This window comes from Canis aureus, chromosome 5, assembly GCF_053574225.1.
Source record: "Canis aureus isolate CA01 chromosome 5, VMU_Caureus_v.1.0, whole genome shotgun sequence".
NCBI classification, from domain to species: Eukaryota; Metazoa; Chordata; class Mammalia; order Carnivora; family Canidae; genus Canis; species Canis aureus.
The window spans coordinates 77,430,635-77,450,892 of NC_135615.1; the positions used below are offsets into that span (position 1 = coordinate 77,430,635).

At 52.5% G+C, this 20,258-nt stretch overlaps 1 long non-coding RNA gene across 1 annotated transcript; it reads left to right on the plus strand.

The window, feature by feature from the left end:
* Positions 1-7,604: 7,604 nt before the first annotated feature.
* LOC144313525 (uncharacterized) lies at positions 7,605-8,853 on the plus strand. The gene is made up of 3 exons (XR_013379166.1): positions 7,605-7,686; positions 8,023-8,155; positions 8,587-8,853. It is a non-coding gene; the product is annotated as an uncharacterized LOC144313525 (long non-coding RNA).
* Positions 8,854-20,258: the final 11,405 nt, after the last annotated feature.

Here is a 20,258-nt window from a genome sequence, read left to right on the forward strand (position 1 = left end):
GAAATAGTATTCAAGATATACTGGATTAAATAAAATGTGATTAGAGTTAGCTTTACCTGTTTGACATTTTCTTTTTTTCTTAAAAAGATTTTAAGGGGGATTTGATCCTGGGACTCCGGGCTCACACCCTGAGCCAAAGGCAGATGCTCAACTGCTGAGCCACCCAGACATCCCAATATCTTCTTTTTTTAATGCGGCTACCAGAAAATGTAAAATTACACACGTGGCGTGCGCTTTATCCTTCCGGACCGTGCTGCTCTGAACCTATGCTGATGGGACTTGCTGCGACGGTAAAATGTGCCATTCTGCACCGTCCACTATGGCATTACTAAGTCACATATGGCCACCGAGAGCTTGAAAGAGGACGACTGTGACTGAGAAAGTGAATTTTTAATTTTATTTCATTTAATTAATTTATATTTGAATGTAAGTAGCCGCAAGTGGCTAGTCGCTACCTACAGACAGCACAGCTCCAGACCATTATGCTTTTCTGCCTCGTGAAGACGAATGAGCGCCCAGCGTGTTAGAGGATCCCTGATGGATGTGTTTATGCTGGGGCTGGGGGCTCAGTGGATGTCACTGTCACCACGTAATTGTGGAACCGAGGCTCAGGGAGGTGTAGAGGTTGCCCCGGGACACACAGCTCAGGGGTGATAGAGTCAAGAGAGCTTCCCTCCAAGCTCCAGGCTTGTCCCCTCCTTCGCTGGGGGTGGGGGAACTGTCTCCAAGGACATTGGCCTGGACCACCCCATCCCGGAGCCCACTCAACCTCCGGTGACCTTGCTGGAAACCCTCAGATGTGATCACCTGCATCCGCTTGCTCTCAGGTACTGCTGACACCTGCCATCACCTCCCTGCCCTCATCCCTCAGCACTTCATGCTCCAACGGCAGCTTCTCTGCACCAGCCACGCCCTGTCTGGTCCCATTCCTCCCCACGCTCACCAGGCCCTTTCCACCCTGTGCCATCCTCTTCTCCCGGAGGAGTCGCTGCCTTGCTCATCACCTGCTGGATTTCCATGACTTCTCACGCATCCCCATGTACTTTAGAATGCAGACCCTGAGCTCCCATCTCGTGGGGAAGCGGTAACAGAAGCAGCTGCTGCCGTCCTGCCAGGCTGACCCTGGGCTGGGTTCCAACCCCAGCTCAAGCCACCAAAGTCTGGGTGACTCTAGGCAAATCACATCACTCTGAGCCTCAGTGGCCTCATCTGTAAAATGGAAATAGTGACACTAAAGGGTTCTTTGAACATGGGATGTAGGAAGGGGTGCAAAGAATCTTGTTGATTGTAAAATGAAACACAAACATGGCAAAGGATTGTGACACTCACGGATCCTCCACTAAGCTTTTCATGCTGCTGTGGTTTGAAATATGTCCCCACATTTTAGGTCCTCCTCCCTTTAGGAGGTAGAGGCTAATTCCCTCCCTGGAGGATGGTCTGGACTTAATGATGTGCTTCTAACTAATAGAACAAAGCAGAAGTGTTGCTGTGTGACCCTAGAGACTAGGTCATTAGAAGGCATTTGACTTTCTCCTCTTGCTTGGATCTCTCATTCTGGGGGAAGTTAGCTGCCATGTCTGAGGACACTCAGGCCCATAGCCCCGGGCCCAAGTTGAGAGGAGCTGGGGGTCCCGCCATTGGCCGCATGAGGAAGGCACCTGGCAAGTGAACCCTCCACCCAAGGCCAGTTCCTCGTGTGACTGAAATCCACCATGACCTGGTGAGGCCCTGAGCCAGAACCACCCAGTGAAGCCAGTCCTGAATTCCTGACCCACAGAAACCACCAGAGCCATACAATAACTGTTTGTTATTTTAGGCCAAGAAGTTTGGGAGGAAATTCGTTACACAGTAATAATGAAAACACACATAGAATCTTTTTTTTTTAAGGTTTTATCTATTTATTCATGAGAGATACACACAGAGAGGCAGAGACACAGGCAGAGGGAGAAGCAGTCTCCCTGTGGGGAACCCAATGTGGGACTCGATCCCAGGACCCTGGGATCATGACCTGAGCCAAAAGCAGGTGCTCAACCGCTGAGCCACCCAGGCACCCCCCACACATAGAATCTTATTTAACTTTTGTAACATTATGACATAGGTGTTATTATTCCCATTTTACAGATGAGAACACAGAAGCTCATAGAGGAGGAGACACTTGCCACGGCCACTCAGTAAGGATGTGGAATCAAGACCTCAGCCCTGGACCATTTGAATTAAGAGCTGCTGCGACTGGAAGCATGTGCCATACACCTCCTAGAGACGCTCCGATGATGGACTACAGGTCTTCCTAGGCTGGGTTCCACTATAGGCCAGTGTCCTCCCAAGAACAGCGGCTGTAAACTCCACCTTGGCCCCATCCCCATACCTAGCAACCAGTAGGTGCTCATTAAATGCGTGTTTGAATGCGATACAAGGCATTTGGATCGCGTGTGGCCCTGGGCAGTTCCCTTGGCTAAACTCACCCAGATGTTTGTGGGGCCCCGGGGGCAAGATACAGATAGAGTTCCTCATACCATATATCTGAACATTTAAAATTTAGAAATTAAACCAGTCAACAGTAAATGAGTTATGACAAATACATATAACAAAATACAAAATATGTGTAAAGCTATGGTTTCTATGTAACTGAAAGTCAGCAAAATATCAAAGATTACTGGATTGAATTATTACCGCACGTCTGGGTTGTCTCTTGAGGGGCTGATGATGTTTGCATGAGTGATAAAATTTAAAAAAAAAAGTGATTCATAAATTGTATATTTACTCTATCGATTTTGGTTTTTCTTGCCTTTATTTCAGCAAAATCAGTAATTGTGTTGTTATAATCAAGATTTTCACATAATTTCTGTTCTGCTGATAGATGAAATTAGACAACCTTTCTCAAGTTATTGTATTCCTTAGATGGGTTTTAATTTCAGTCAAAAAACACTTGCTCCGTTGAGAAGGTGGCAACAAATTGTCAATAATATTCTTAAAGCAATATTTAGATTAGGAAATGAGCCATGACTTTTCACATGACAAGCTTAAACGTTGAAATGGGGTTGCATACGTTATGATTATCGTGGAAAATATCACAAACAGTTGCAGTTCTTCGTGTCAATCCTATCTTGTGTATCTTGATTTTGGCCGTCTGTCGAAGCAATCTCTAGACCCAACAGTCAGAGAAGCCACTGGCTTCATGCTTTAAGCATGTTATGTCTGGACCTACATATATGCACAATTAAGGGTACTATGGATTATTTAATGTTGTGATATTGTGAAATGGTCATTGGCTGCGCTGTGCACCTCTGGCAGACATAGGGCCTCATTTGAGTACCTCCGAAACCACAGCCTGGAACACGGAGAGAAGCAGGGAAATGCATGCTTGGTCCTACTGAGAACTGCCTGTGTTTGGGCCCAGAGAAAGGACTTCACGAGTGAATTATTTTCTCTTTTCTTTGACCTCAGAGCAAGGGCTTTCCGCACCCGGCTGAAAGCCTCCCTGTGCTCCAAGGCAGCGTCCCCCTGCAGTGTCAGCCACCCACAACCCACAAGCGTCGGTGGCATCTGCACGCAGCCATCCTTTGTGTCGAGGATGCAGAGCAAGGGATGAGCAGAAAGCGTTTCCCTCGCCTCCCAGGGGCCTGAGCAGCGTCAGTCAGTCACGAGAGCGGATGTTGACAGTGAGGGGCTGTGCTGTGGGCTGAGGGGCCCAGGCTCCACGTGTTCCTTAAGCAATCGCTTGCATTTGTGACCTGGGGGTCTCCTGTGTGGCCTGGTAGGCAGGAGCTGGCCAAAACCCAGAGGACTTCGGAACTGTCATATCAACAAGGTAGCTCACGGTCAGAGTTCTAGTAACTCTTCTTTTTACAATTATTTGATTTTTTAAAAAGATTTTATTTATTTATTCATGAGCGACAGAGAGAGAGAGAGAGAGGCAGAGACACAGGCAGAGGGAGAAAAGCAGGCTCCCTGCGGGGAGCCTGATGTGGGACTCGATCCCAGGACCCCGGGATCATGACCGGAGCCAAAAGGCAGACACTCAACCGCTGAGCCACCCAGGTGCCCCAAAACTTAATTTTTTTATTGTGGTAGAAAATGCATAACATACAATTGACCATCTTAACCATTTTAAGTTTAGTAGTTCAGGGTGTTTATGGGCTTGTGAAACAGGTCCCGAGATTGGTTTCATCTTTCCAAATGGAAAGTCTATACCCTTCCAAAGACTCCCCCTGCCCCTGCCCCCTGCCTCTGGTAACCACCGCTCTCTGCTCTCTGTTTCTATGGATTTGGCCACTTTAGGTATCTTTCTAGTAGTTCACTTTTATTGTCTTTTATAAAAGTATCAGCCTATGACAGATTGCAAATTTAAAAAGCAAAATGGTCCTTTGCCATGGAAGTTTGAGAAGCACTGCTCCAAAGGGCAGGGCCCAGAACAGGGTCCCTCTGGCCCGGATGGGTCTGAAGACATTTCAGAGTTACTTTGCTGGATCTCAGTTTCCCCGGTGTAAAATGGGGTGATAGAGCAGCAGTGCTCTGAAGCCAAGTCATCCCAGGATGCTCTGGTCATTGGAATTCCCCCAGTCAGGACTGGCTGATGGGCTGGGCAGCCACCCTCCATCCCCTCCCAGTGGGCCCTGCTCCAAGTCCCATTTCACGCCCTGAGGACTCTTTTGTCTCCACCGACACCTGGTTTCCTGCCTCTGCAGTCACAGGAGGGCCTTCCCATGGATGACACACACGGGCAACTTCCACTGCTCATGTCTTGGCCAAAGGTTCACAGCACTCCCCCCTCCAAATGCACATTCCTCTTCGGTTGACTATCTGTTCGCCATGATTCACCCAAGGAATGAACCAAAGTTAATGAGGGTGCAGCCAAGGAGGGGGCCTCCCATGCTGGCATTGCAGAGCTGAAAGGGGCTTGATTCTATTTTTTTTTCTTATTCCACAAGTAATACACAATCACTACAAAACAAAGCCAAAAGACGATATATGTGTATTTTTCTTTAAGTTTTTATTTATTTATTTATTTATTTGAGAGAGAGAGAAAGAGAGAGAAGAGCGAGAGAGCACAAGCAAGGGGAGCAACAGAGAGAGAGGGAGATTCAGACTCCCCGCTGAGCAGAGAGCCCATTGTGGGGCTCGATCCCAGGACCTGAGATCATGACCTCAGCCAAGAGCAGACACTTAACCAACTGAGCCACCCAGGACCCCTTGTATACATATATTTTTAAAGGCCACCCAGACTCCCAGAATCCAATGATAATTACCTTTAACATTTTTAGTGAATGTTTTGCCTGTTTTTTGAAACATACATTTTAAACCAACAACATTAACAGGAATGTGTTACCCATGTTGTTTATAATCTTCTTTTTTCATTCAACATTTTTTCTACATCTATACATGTACTGCTACATCATCAGTGTGAGTCGCTGCAGAGTATTCCATTATGTATACGTTCGGTAATTGACAGGACCAATGTCCTTCTTCTTTTTTTTTTTTAAGATTTTATTTATTTATTCATGAGAGACAGAGAGAGAGAGAGAGAAGCAGAGACACAGGCAGAGGGAGAAGCAGGTTCCCTGTGGGGAGCCTGATGTGGGGCTCGATCCCAAGATCCTGGGATCACAACCTGAGCCAAAGGCAGATGCTCAACCACTGAGGCACCACCCAGGTGCCCCAAGGACCAATGTCCTTTGGTTGGACACCTACTCTCTCTCTCACTTGCTTTCTCACTGTGTTAAGCAATAAGCAACATTCCCGAAGACAATTTTTTTCATTATTTCCTTAGAATGAAATTCTAGAAGTGGAGTCTCTAGGCCAAAGGATATGCATTCTGTATTTGAAAGACTCTGGGGAGGCGCCTGGGTGGTGCAGTCGGTTTCTTGCCTGACTCTTGGTTTCGGCTTAGGTCATGATCTCAGGGTTGTGAGATCGAGCCAAGCATTGGGCTCTGTGCTAAGTGCAGAGTCTGCTTGAGTTTCCCTCTCCTCTACCCACACCCCTATCTGCAGCACTCCCTTCTCTCTCTAAAAGAAAATAAATCTTAAAAGATTTTGGCTATAGGATTTGACAGTATTGATGAATATTGCCTTCAAAAGTGTGCCAATTTCAGCTCTTGCCTGCCAGCATTGGGTATTATCGCTTTTTGTTTCATTCTTGTTTTAATTTGTATTTCTTTGTAGGGAGTTGTATGTGTTATTATGGTTGTTGGTCAGTTATACTGAAAAATATCTTGGAGCTTATCTATCCAGCCCTTTATTTTGACAGCTATGAAAGCAGGCACAGAGGTGAGGCCCTTCTTCCCCAAGCAAGTTAGGGACAGCCCAAAGTGGAAATCGAGTTTTCCAATGCTTGAGAGAGGAGGTTTTCCCATGATCCTGGGGTCCCTTGAGCTGACAGAAGGAGGTGCAGTGCCATGAGTTACAGCACCTCTCTTTATTAGGCTACAAAATTCACTGAGCACCCACTGAGTGCCAGGCTCAGTGTCAGTGGAGTGGGTACAGAGATGAGCAAGGAACTTGGATTCTGGGGAGGGAGACACACCAAAATAGACCCTTTCAATAGAGGGTGATAAGTACTTTGAAAGAGGGCAGTGCGAGGTGGAAGCCCACCAGGGAAGGTGAGATGTCTGGCGGGCTTCCTGGAGGAAGTGATGTCTGACTCTTAAAGAGGGAGTAGTGATAGAGAGATGGAGGACAAAGAAGGCATCGGGGGCAGAGAGAATAATGTGGGCAGAGATCTAGAGGTGAAAAAGGGAACAGCACCTTCGGAGAATTCTAAAAAGGTCACGGGGATTGGATTCCATCCAGTGACCGAGCAAACTTAGAAATATTTATTTATTAATTCATTTCAAAGTAGCAATAAGAACCCATTACACGTTAAAATAAATAATAGATTTTTATTAAAGATAACTGTACTTTCTAATATAAAAGTGTTTAGTGGGCAGGGTGGCATTGATTTACATGCTTGCGGATCTCTTTTATGTCTGGCTTATTATCATGAAAAACTTTTGATCTCACAGATTCCCCGAAGGGGTCTTGGGGATCCACGCTCTGAGGCGGATGAATGGGTGAGGGGATCCTGGAGACAGAGGGGCCAGTGAAGAGGCGGCTTTTGTATCTCATCCCTTCCTGGGAGCTGAGGGCAGGGCGATGACTGAGGGCCAGGGGAGGAGGAGGCAGGGCTGATGGGTGTTCATGGGGGTAGGATGCAGAGTCTGGGCGCCTGGCTTAGGTGCTGGGGTGCTGGGGCTCTGGCGGAGGAGCATGCTTGGGGAGGAGATGATAAATCGTGTTTGGAACTTTTGAGGATCAAAGCGTCCGTGGTTCCCCAAGGACTGACGCCTGGGCCTTGGCGGGGATGGGTTTGTGTGGGAGAGAAAGTGCCACTGAGGACAAGAGGAGTGGCCCCCAATCTGCTGTTGTGGGACTAAGGAGAGAGGGTGGCAAGGGGTGTGTGGCCTGGATCCTGCTCACCAGACAGCAGGGGCCATGGCAGGGTGGCTGCAGGGGTTCTGTGTCCCCTCAGCCAAGCCGTGCTGAGCAAACAATGCATAATCCAAGCCAGCTCCAGGGAGGGGTAGCCAAGGAGAGGCTTAGTGAGGGCTTCCCCCCACCCCGGGGGGAAGTGGGGACACAGTGAGGGATGAGCTGGGGGCCCAGAAGCTGGGTAGTGGTTCTGGGGAGGCGGTGCACGATGTGTCCAGAGGTAGGAGAAACTCAGGAGAGATGAAGAGGCCAGAGAGGGCCTCATCTTTGAATCTCTGCTGCATTTTAAGAATTTGGACACCTTGCCAGGTGGAGACAGAGGTCGCCAGCGTGGGCCCTTCCAGCCTCCAGCCGTGGGCCTGACCTCAGCTCTCTGGCCTGCCCCTGGGTCTCTTATGGTTGAGTTGGGTTGTAGGAATGCCAACCCCAGGCTGCCCTGGTCCTTCCTCAGGCAGCTGGGTGAGCTCTGCGCATGCGCTAGCCCCACGCTGGCACAGCTGGCTCCAGGCCCTCGCATGATGTCAGCAGTCACCTTGCCCTAATTTTCCTCCTCAAGGGCTTTGTCCTCAAGCGTTCTCTCCCCATGTGTCAGCAAGATGGCTTCCTCCATCGTAAGCCAAGTAAAAAGAGGACTCCCTTTTCTCAATGTTTGTCCACAATGTTCCTGGACTGATTGTCGTTGCCTTGATGTGAGTCACGTGCCCATGTGAACAGGTTACTACCTTCTGAGAATAATGGACTCTATTGACTGGCCAGGCCTGGGACGTGTGCCCACTCCTGGCCCGGGAGGTGGGATGGGTGAGGGCAGCAGTGTCAGCCCCTCCGAAATGACATAGGCTGCCAGTAAGGACAGGAGTTCCCCAGAGGAAATCCAGGAGGCTGCTGCCGGGAGGAGGGGCAAGCCATTCCCTGAGGCTGAAGCCCCCAGAGCTGAGGGCCATGCCTTGGCCAGGAGTAGACAAGCCTCCAGCACCCCCTTACCTGTAGCGTAGACCCGGGGTCCCCACATAGCCCTTGAAGATTGGTCAGACGCGGCTTCCATCTTGGCTGCCCAACCCCTGGCTGTGTGACCTGGGGTGAGTCATTTCTGTCTGAGTCTCAGTTTCCTCCTCTGTGAAAGGGAGTGAGTCTCTGTAAGAAGAGGAGCGGATACAGAGAAGAGGCCGTGTGAAGACAGGCGAGACTGGAGAGACGCTGTCATAAGCCAAGAAATGCCAGGAGCCGCCACAAGCCGGAAGAGGCAAGGAGAGCCTCTCCCTTCATCTTCAGAGGTTGCGTGGCCCCGTCACACTTCGGTTCCAGACGCCGGGCCTCGGGAACTGTGAGATGCCATGCTTCGGTTGTTTCAAGTCACCCGGTCTGTGGCAGTTTGTTCCAGCAGCCCCAGGACACCAAAATACTGAAATGATTTTATTTATTTATGTGTTCATTCCCCATGCTTCTCCCCAAGGGATCAGCTCCATGAGGCCAGGGGCCATCTGTTTTTGTCACTGCTGTGTCCCTAGTGTCTGGAACAGTACCTGTTGCAGGGTAGATGCTCACAAAGCAGTTGGCCAAATCAAAGAGTGGGTGACTGCATGAACCCCCCCACCTGGCACTCTCGAAGGACATTTCCTCAGTCTGGCATCAACCTGCCATTTCACTCAGGCCCTCCCTGGCCCCCTGGCTCCTGCTTTCCAGGCGTTTTGCTTTGACAAATTACAGTGGTGATAGGCCATGTTCCCATCCCCTTCGCACCCCCGCCAGACACACCCACTATTCCTACAAGGGCAGTGCAGTCTAGGGGTGACAAGCTCAGAGGTGTGGGAACCCCGGACCCGGCTTAAATTCTGGCCCTGGCTTGCCCAATGACATCACTCAGGTTGGTCTCTTAGTTCTCAGATTTTTCCTCTGGAAATGGAGATACGATCCCCACCCTTTCAGGGCCTGGAACACAGCAGGTGCTCAATAAGTGGTAGCTAACGGCAACTCTCCTTGGACATCCTCTCTTCCCCACGAGGCTGGCCTGAGTCTTTTCCTCCTGCAGGAAGTCCTCCCAGACCACTCCCGCCCTGACCCCAGCTGGGCACAGCTGACCCTCTGAATGGCTCCCTTGCCGCTCAGCACGGTCTGCCTGGGATCATTAATTCTCCTTTTGTGCATACGTGGCTCGTCTCCCTGGTTGCCTCAGCCGTTGGCCATGTTTTAATGAGGATTTCTCTTTGTGAATAAAGAAGTAGGCCTTTGATCCCCCTTCTGGAATGGGCTGTCTTTGATAGTCCGCACTGAGTAACTGCTGAGAGCCGGGCCAGAATTCAGGTCTGGGCTCTGCTGCTGCTCACTGTTGGACCCTTGGCGGGTGGCCTCCCTGCTCCCAGCCTCAGTTTCTCCTTGAGGATAAAGGGCTTGTGCTGAGCAGACATTCTGTTGTAGGTAAATTAGCTGATTCATGAATTCGGCGAAATGTCACCTTAGCCTTCATTTCTTTTGTAAGATCCGCTTCTTAAAATTTCAACTACAAATCAGAAATTATCCCCAGCTTACTGATGAGGAACAGTGAGGCCAAGAGACGTAAAGTAACTTGTCCGATCACCTCAGCCAGGTATGGGGTAGAGGTAGGATCCCTCCTTTGGTTGTCTGAGAATTCCCGGTCTCACTTATTCCTGTGACTGCCCCCGGCCGAGGCCCAGGTTACCGGGGAATGCCACCGTCAGCTTGGGGCGAATTGGGATCAGGGCCCACAGGCTCACTGTGCTCTGCGAAGGGGAAGTCCGAGAGTTGTGGGCAGGAGGTCAGGTTGGGTGATTGAGATGGGGGTCCCCGGGGGGCACAGGGCAGGGAGGCTTGTCCAGGGAGGCTGGAAGAGACACCAGGATTCGGAGGAAGAACCTTTCCCAAAGGTGAATAAAGTTCTTATGTAACTTCTCAATCCCTTCTCAAATCTCAAATCGCTGGATCTTGGGGCCGGAATGTCTGTGAGGCCATGTACCCCAAGCTGGGTGTGCAGAGGAAGAGGCCCTATGAGAGGAGCCAAGAGTTGCCTGGGGCAGCTGACAGGGCCCTACACCATGACCCAGAGGGACACGACCAGTCTGGGAAGCTCCCAGGATTGCTGCTGGTTCAGAGAGAGGGACACAGAGCCCACTCTGGGCAGAGCCCACTTCCAGAGCCAGGGAAGGGAGGGGCTGGGACAGCTTACTCAGCCAGTTTCAACCGGAGCATGAAGACTCTGGCCACCTTGTCCCTGGGCGGCTCCTCAGTGGGCATGGCAGGGAGGGAGGCCTGTGGGAGCCAGGGCCAGACCTCCCCTGGGAGGGGAGAGGCCGATGGAGGCCTGGGCTGCGCTCAGGGGCTGGGTGATCTTCTGAGAGGCGTGGCCTCTTTCCTGAGCCTCGGTTTCAGCATCTGTGAAATGGTCGGAGTGGGGCCAGTGGTGTGTGTTTGTGTAGAGGACAGCGTCTGGCCTCTGATATCCTGGATTCTGGCACTCCCAGGTTCAGGGCCTCACAGGGTGGGGAGGTAGGGGTGGAAGCAGCTGGTCCACAGCCCCCTCCCTGGAAGGGATTCAGCTTGGGCCTCAGCTGCTACCTCCCCTTCCTTGTCCCAGCGCCTCGCCCCCCTCGATTGGCTCCTTCTTCACTCCACTGGGCAAACCCCAACCACAGAGGGGGAAAAATGAATGTTGGGGGCAGCCATCGACGGGCAGAAACTCAGTGATTCCTTCTCTTTGGGTTCTGGGATCCATCCCACTATGGGCCATTATTGAGCACCTACTGTGTACCAGGCCTGGAACTAAAGTCTCAAATGCATCATCTCGTCAAACCCTCAGAATGACCCTCTCTGCAGGTGCCCACTTCACAGTGAGGAGAGGGAGGCTAAGGGAGCACAGTGACCAGCCTGAGAATGTGAGACAGAGACGGCTGAGCTGGGCCTGGGGCCTGCGTCAGGCAGAGTCTGAAGCCAGGGCTCCCCACCCCTATCCACCACCCCAACCCCAGGACTACAAGGGTGCTGGAGGAGCAGCCAGAGAGGTGACTTCAGGTCCCCGTTCTGCTCCTGCCCTCAGGTCCATCACCCTCCTGCTCTGATCCCCTGTGTCTTCACCAACAAGACGGTACCAAGGACGTCATCTGTCCACTCCTCAAAACTGTTGTGAATAGTTCTACAACCAATAACAGCTAACCCTGTGGGACACTTACACGTGAACAAGGCACCATTCTAGTGACTATAATTAATGATTTAATTAATTTAGTGCTCAAAACACCCCAATGAGGTGGTTAGTCCTATCCCCATTTTACAGCTGCAGGTCTTGAGGCCTGTAGATGCTGACTCACCCAAGGTTGCACATGGAGTAACGGGGGCTGGGACCCAGGGACAGGATAGAGATGGGACTTTTTAAAAATGTATTGATTCAGGAGAGACACAGAGAAAGGCAGAGACACGGGCAGAGAGAGAAGCAGGCTCCACGCAGGGAGCCTGATGTGAGACTCGATCCCAGGACTCTAGGATCATGACCTGAGCCAAAGGCTGACGCTCAACCACTGAGCCACCCAGGTGCCCCCTGGAGCCGGGACTTTATCGGTCTGTGACCTTGGACAATTCACCTTCTGCCCCTGGGCCTCAGTTTCCCCATCTGTCCAAAGGTTGCCGTAAGAAAGGGAGGGGGTTGGAGAGCCCTGGCTGCATGAGCTGCAGTTACATGAGTGAACGAATGCAGATTCAGCCCCGAGCTGAGATCCCAGCTCTGCCATGGAGCAGCTGGGTGACTGGGCAAGCGCAGCCTTGCTGAGCCCATTTGTAAAACTGGGTGCTGCGAGCTTCCTATAAGGACCCCACTGGGGGCCTGGCCCTTGAGGGAGGACCTTGGATCCCGGCCCCTCTGCTCCTCCCCTGTCCCTTGCCCCAGCCTGGCTCTCGGGTGTGGGAAGGGAAGGCACAGGGCAGGCAGGGATTAGCCCGGGGTCCCCCTCCTGGGGCGGTGCTTTTAACCATGTTCTCCTCCCGGCTCAGCCCTGCCCCCTCCCAGGCCCCGGGCCAGGCCTGTGTTTGCCGTGGGGATCTGGGATCTGGGCCGGCCAGGCCCGTCTTTCATTCCCGGGCAGCTTTTGCTTGCTTTCAGCCGTGGGGCCGGCCGCTGTGCCCGGCTCCCCGGGAGCAGATGGGCCGCAGTGGGAAAGCGCGTTGGCCCTAAGAGGATTGGCGTCTTTCTTCCCACCCTTTGTGCCGCTCCCTGAGGCCGCCTGAGCCCCGACCACAAAGGCCGCTTGTTTGACTGCCTCCGGGGGCGCAGGGGTCACAGCTGACAGCGGCGCCCTTGGAGACAGCGGCACCCCGTGTGCGCTGGCGCGCCCAGGGTCTGGGAAGGACCAGGAGTCCCGGGCTGCACCCCGGGGTGAGCACGCAGCGAGTCGGTCGGGGTGATGCCTAGGACAGGTTCGGAGAGGGTCTGTGTCCCCTCCCATCGCCTCACTGAAAGCCCGAGACCCAGAGGGGTGAGGACTTGGCGGGGTCACACAGCAAGTTGGTGCCCTACCCGTTCTTGCTCCCAGGGGCCCTGACACCCAGCATTTCCCTTCCATCGTGGAAATGAGGTCTCCCTCCTCTGTGGGCTCATTCCTCAGGAGCCCGGGGATCGGGAACACCTGAGAAAAGGAAGGCTGGGGCCAGCAGGACTGGTGGGACGTGGCAAGCTGGAGCCTTGAGACCAGGGAATCACCCCAGAAGGGGCATCCGACAGCAGCGTTTGAGACCAGGCTCTAGGTGAGAGGTGGTGGCAGCTGGGGAGAGGAAAAGGACAGGAATTATCTCACCAGTGAGAGAATTTCTTTAAGATGTTGATTTAAACAAACTGTTGAGGGGCGCCTGGGTGGCCCAGTCGGTTAGGCACCCGCCTTCAGCTCAGGTCGTGATCCCGGGTTCCTGGGATGGAGCCCCATGTCGGGCTCCCTGCTCAATGGGGAGCCTGCTTCTCCCTCTCCTTCTGCTCCTCCCCCTGCTTGTGCTCTCTTGCTCTCTCTCTAATAAATAAATAAAATCTTAAAAAAAAAAAAAAAAAAAAGATTGAGTGCCTGTTTCCGGTGGGTGCAGAGGAAACAGAGAACTAAGATCAGATCCCACCCTTGAGGGCCCACTGTGTGCAAGGGAGACAGATTGGAATGTAACCAGCTCTAGACCAGGGGTCCTCTAGCTTGGCACTACTGACATTTTGGGACAGGTAATTCTTGGTCGTGAGCGCTAGTTCTGTCAGACTAGTTCTGAGTAGCAAATCTGCCCCCCTCCCAACCGTGTGACAATGTCTCCAGACATTGCCAAATGTCACCTGGGGAGCAAAATCACTTTGGTTGAAAAACCATTGGTCTAGGGGCTCCTAGGTGGCTCAGTCGTTAGGCGTCTGCCTTCAGCTCAGGACGTGGTCCCAGGGTCCTGGGATCGAGCCCCTCATCAGGCTCCCTGCTGAGCAGGGAGCCTGCTTCCCCCTCTCTTGCCCCTCCTCCTGCTTGTGTGCTCTCTCTCTCTCTCTCTCTTAAATAAATAAATAAATAAATAAATAAATAAATAAATAAATAAAATCTTTAAAATAAAAAATCCCATTGGTCTGGACTATAATTCTGTCCTTGGTCTGTTCATGCACTCGGTGTGTTTCTCAAACTCTGAGTGTGTGCCGGGCCCTCTTCTAGGGCCTGTGACTTCAGCTGGGGGTGGGGGGAGGGTCCAGGTATTGATTTTGTGCCTGTTGCATTTGTCTGCTGGGGGAGGGAGTGAACTATGTCATGCAGGGATAAAACTGGGGGCCAGGGTGACCAAAAGGCTCTGAGAAAGTGACATTTAGCCAGGCCTGGAAAGTTGACTAGAACGTACTGGGGACACAGAAGATGGGAAAGAGGGCACTTTAGGCTGAACGGGATGGAATGGCCAGCCTGGATCTGCTCCCCAGAGGTTCACGGAGGGCCTGCTGTGTGCAGGGCATCTTCTTGGGTACGGATGGATGAGGGCAGGCCCTTTCTGGCACGCAGACAGGTCAGGGCACGCAAAGAAGGGTCTTAACCCTATCTGGAAGCTGCAGAGGGATCAGAAAAGACTTTCCAGTGAAAGGATACAGGAACCAAATCTTGAAGCTGAGCAGACAGGGGAGAGAAGAGGAGATGGGGGAAGAGGGAACAGCCCCCCTGCGTAGGCCTAGAGCCTAAGAGAGCCTGAGGCTTTGGGGGACCTGCAAGGAGTCTTCTGGGGCAAGAGCACGGCGTTCTCACAGCAAAGGGAGGCAGATGAAGCTGCAGAGGGAAGTGGGGTGGAGTGGGACTCAGCTACAGAGCCTGGACTTTTGTCCTGGAGGTGCTGGGGAGCCATGCAGGATATTTGAGCAGGGGAAAAATCACTGGGGCTACCGTGAAGAGATGGGGTCTGTGGGGAGCAGGTCAAGAGACAGGAGACAATGGCAGAGGTTCAGGAGTGAGATTAGGCTGTCAGTTGAGTCTGGAGTGGAGCGAGCAGATCCCACAGACACTTAGGAGGTGTAAGCATTTGGATATAGGCTTGAATGTGGGGCTCAGCAAGCTGGAGGCAGCATCTGGGCAGATTGTGGGTGCCTGGCAGTGCAGCCCTGAAACGAATCACCAGATTAGAAACACCAGATTAAAGACCAAATAGAGAACAATAAGCCTGTGGATCCCAAATTACAAATTATTTTTGAAACTTTGCTCTCATGCATCATCTTTAAATATTAATAACCAACATCTTTTGAGAGCTTAATGCTGTTCCAGACGCTGCTAAGCACCGCATGTGCATGAACTCGGTAAGTCCTCACAACAGCCCTATACGGGAGGTTCCTTCTATCCTCTCCATTTTGCGGAGAAGGACATTGAGGCACAGAGGGAGCAAATAACTCGCCCGAGTACACAGCTAGCAAGTGGCTGCGCCAGGATTTGAAGTCAGGCAGTCTGGTCCCTGAGTCTGTGCTATCTGCTGTTGTACTGCCAAAATGCAGTTTGTTTAAAGTCTGCTTAACTTCAGCTATTTATAATCCTATATCCTTAATATAAAAGTAAAAAAAGCAATGGCGTTATATTTTATAGGTTGCGGTGGAGAAATATAAACTGGAGAACCACCTTCTGGAATCTCAGGGAAACCCTACACCTTCGCGGTGGCTACTGCCACCTGGTGGCAGTGTACCCCCAATAGAGGAGCCATGATAAAGGCCAAGACCCAGTTTCTTTGGGTGCTGAATTTATGAACCCCCAAGCCAGGGTGATGAGAACTTGCTAATACAGGTACTACTACTGTAAAAATGTGTCTTCTCGTGGCCAGAAAAAAGGGGTGAGGTTCTTGATGCCCAGACTGCAGGGTGTGGGTTCTAAGGGACTACGATTGTGGTACTTGGGATTGGGGTTGCCAGGCCCCGATCCACACCCCTTCATCAGTTCCCTAGACAACCGGCACCAGGCATTTCTGAAACAGCTGGTGGGAGCTAGGGGTGGGATGGGGTGTTGCTCTGCAAACATGGGCTGTACCCGTGACCCCGACCTTCTAATCCCAGGGCTTAACTGACTTCATTAACTCCAGGGGGCTCAAAAGAGACCCCCCAAATCATTCTCTGTCAAACCACATTCATAAAAGTCCCGTTCCTGAGGGTGGTGCAGGAAAACCTCCTGCCTGAAGGCAGGGGCTGGAGGTGGTGACCCTTGGATGTGAACCGTCCATCCATCCGTAGGCTGGTGACAGGGCAGGATCGACCCCACCCCCCTGCCTGCCCAAGGGCAGCGAGGGAGAAAACTGGGTGAAAGCAGAGCATGCTGGGTAGCCTGGCCAGGAGCTGAGCGGTCCAGCCTCCCACCCCCCACTGTGGTTACCATGACAACCGAGTGGGGGAGGGAGGAGGAGAGGCGAGACCACTGGCCCCTCAGACAATGGGAACCTAGTCCAGATCACCCTTGGCCTTGTCTTAAGGGACATGGGGTAGTCAGGGGTTCTGGGTGCTTCATACCCTGCGGTTATCAGGATTTGGGGGAGCAGCCTCAGCTCGGGCCAGGCCTGGCAAACCCAGAGTGAGGGTCACAGGCAGGATCCCTGCCCCTGAAAAATCCCAACCCTACCAGAGTCTCTTCCCTCGAGGGCTCCCGGATGAACTCACATAGGCTAATGCCGGATGAAGTTAGGTTCATATTCCGAGCCTCCCCGCAACACTGAAGAACTTGACCTGGTAGTGGGGGGTGAGCAGCAGGCGCAGGCAGGAGGCAGCAGCCACTTTGGGGACAGGCCAAATATTTTATGAGTAATTTAATATCTGGAGCGCGAACCACTGAGCAGAGAACCCATCAGCTGCCGGGAGCAAGGAGCCGCCGGTCTGGTCCTCATAATGCGGGGGAGAGGATGGGTCTGACAGGCTGGTTAACCCCCTGAGGGCCCTGGGAGGGAGCCGGGAGGGGGCAGGGCGGCCCTCCACGTACGACGTACCCACCTGGCACTAGAAACCATGCGCTTTTGATGGGTTGAACCCTTGAACTCAGGAGGGAAGATTTGCCCTGTTGAAAGGCACTGCCTTTGAGACGCAAGGACCCGAGCTTGCCTCCTGCTACGTGTGTGACCCTGGACTGATGGCTCCACCTGCCTGAGCCTCAGCTTCCTTATCCAGAAAATGAGGGTGACAATAATGGCACCTACATCACAGGTAAGAACTCGCTTACCTAAAGACAAAGAATTTAGTCTGATGCCTTGGACACAGCAGGCACTCAATAAGGACACCTGCACTCAGGACTCTGATGCTGCGTGACCTTCACGGCAGCTCTTCAGAGTTCCGAGACTTCCTTGGTGGGGCTCTCCCCACCACCTCGCTCTGTCCTGGGCCCCTCCTCTCTGGCTCTGGGGTAGGGCCTAAAGGGCTTTCATCACGTTTTACACAGCCGTGGTTGTGTCACTCTTGATGCCAGTGTTAGCACCTCTTCAGAGTTTCTGGGGAGGGGTCCTGTCCAGCCTGGTGGCGTCGAAGGAGCACAGGCCCCGGACACAGGCAGGTCTGACTCAGAATCCCAGGTTAGCCACATTCTGGCTGTGTGATTAGGGGCAGGCTCTGCACCTCTCTGGGCCTTCATTTCCTTCTCTGCAAAATATGATTAACATGTTGTATGATGCTGGTACCATTACAGCTAACAGCGATCACCCTCGGGGCGCCTGGGGGGCTCAGTCAGTTAAGCGTCTGCCTTCGGCCCAGGTCATGGTCCTGGGGACCTGGGATTGAGCCCCGCAGGACTGACCCTTGCCTTGGGCTCCCTGCTCAGGGGGGAGCCTGCTTCTCCCTCTCCCTCTGCCCCTCCCACTCCCCCTGCTCATGCTCTCTCTTTCTCTCTTAAATACATAAATAAAATCTTTAAAAAAAATAGAGATCACTCTATAAAGATGAATACTTAGAACCTGTTAAACAGTAGGTGCTCATTAAATGTTTCATCATCAATACTCGAAGAGAGCAGCTTAGGGACCACACTGTTTTAGTTCGCGTCCAAGCTCTGCCGTGTACGAGCTGTGAGGTCTTGGCCAAGTTACATGGCCTCCCTGGACCTCAGTTTCCATCTCTGTGAAATGGGTATGAGAACATCAGTGATTGCCTCATGGGAATTAAACAAGTTGAGATACAGAAAGTGTTGAAAACAGAGCCTGGAACAAAGGAGGAGCCTAGTCAATGCTAGCTGCTCTTATTCTCTGCTTCTGAGGTTAAGAAGCGGTTAGGAAAGGGGTCTCCCCCACCCCATCCCACGATTCCTGAGTCCGGGGATGCTGGCTTCCTCATGTCGCCTCTGTCTGGGGCTTGGGGTTGTAGCTTGATGAACTCACCCCAGCTCTGGGCTTATGTGTCACTCTGCCGGGGAACTCGGGGACTCCACCAGCATCCAGGGGCTTCTCCCACCATATGACTCTGCCCTTCGGTTCATCATTACTCTGCCTTTTCCCGTAGCCCAGTCCCAACCGTGATGTCACTTCCTGGAAGAAATTCGATGTGCCTGAATTTTGTTTTTAAGATTTTTATTTATTTGTTCATGAGAGACACAGAGAGAGGCAGAGACACAGGCAGAGGGAGAAGCAGGCTCCATGCAGGGAGCCCGATGTGGGACTCGATCCTGGGACCCCAGGATCGCACCCTGGGCTGAAGGCAGATTCAATTGCTGAGCCACTCCAGCGTCCTGACGTGCCCGAATTGAAGTGACCCAGAGATCATGCGGTCTCGCTTCTTTGTGTTACAGATGGGGAAACTGAGGCCCGTGAAGGGAAAGGTGGTTCACAAAGCCACATGGCAAGGAGATGCTCAGGCCAGAACTTGAACCCAGATCTCTGGCTGCCAGTCTGGTGTTGTTTCTCTCCCCCAGGCTGCCCCTGGGGGCTTGGTCATAACTGATGCCCAATCCTACTGAGCATATGGAGGCCCAAGCTGTGAGGGGACGGGCTCATAGTCCCACAGCCCATGGCGGGGCAGGGGTGGAGGGGTGGGGGCGGGAGTCAAACCCAGACTTGCCGGACACCGAAACCTGAGCATGTTCTCTGCCCTGTGCATCAGGGCCGGCAGGGACCTGGCAGGCCAGTCTTCGACTTAATCACATTGTCCAGAAGGAAGGGCCTGGGCAGGCCAGGGATCAGCCCCCCCATTATACAGATGAGGCAACCAAGTCCCAGAGGGTAGAATCACTGAACAGAGGTCACACAGTGGGTCGGTGACTCTGGGACCAGTGCTCTCGAACCTTACTCAGTCCCTATTACCTATTTTCGGTATCATTTCATGAGAATCTCAAAGTCCCTACCAGCCTGGATCCAGTTAAAGGGATATTCACTGAGCACCTTTGTATACAAGGCGTGCAGCTTGATTTCCCAGAGTCTGTTTCGTTTTCCTGATTGCGGCGAGCGCTTCCTCTGTGCCAGGCACTGCCCCGGGTACCTTACAAATGTTATTTTTATCTTTGCAAAAGCCCACGGCACATCGATTATTGTCCCTATTTTATTTGATTTTAATTGTCCTCATTTTATAGGTGAGGAAGCCGGCTCTAAGGGGACAGGTGACTCCGGGTCACCCTATTATCCTCCTGGTTGAAAGCAGACTGTCCTGCTCGCCGCTCCTCGCAGGCTCTGCCCAGACGTCCAGCCCTGCGAACCGCTCTGTACAGGCCGTCGATGGCCTGGGCCGTGGCACAGAAGCCATGAAGACAGATCTCTCAGGTCTTCTTCCCCCCCGGAAACCAGCTGGGGTGGGTCCCGGCAAAGCTGACATTTATGTAACTGTCGTTAATCCCATTAGCCGACGTGTTCCAAACAAGGTGTTCAGACGCCTTTTTAACGAGGGCCCAGCTGTCTCTCTCGTGGCTTCCTGGGCCGGTCGGCAGGGCTGCCCCAGAGGGGCTGCGTCAGGAATGGAGCCTGCAGACAGGCCCGCACCGTCCTCCCCAGCTACCAGCCCACGCTGGAGGACAAGGGGACATTTGTCCCATGGTGAGCACAGGACCTTTGCATTTGCAAAGCTTTTACCCCGGTAGCCCATCCGAAGGAACGTCACAACAACCAGTGGTCTCACTTTATAGATGACAAGGCTAGTATTAGTTGAGGACCTACTATGTGCTGGGTGTGGCGCATGGTTCTTTCTGACAGGCACGCGTGGCTGTGTGCCTACCGGGTGTCAGGCAGGCACTTCACACACACGTAGTGCTCACACCACTACGAGCCAACGCAGCTCCCTTTGACGGAGCAGGGGTGCCTTCCTTGCCCAGCAAAGTCAGATTTGAGGCCGAGGGGGGCCCTTGTGAGAAGCCAGGAGGGAACGTGCAGCGGATCCCGGGCCACACA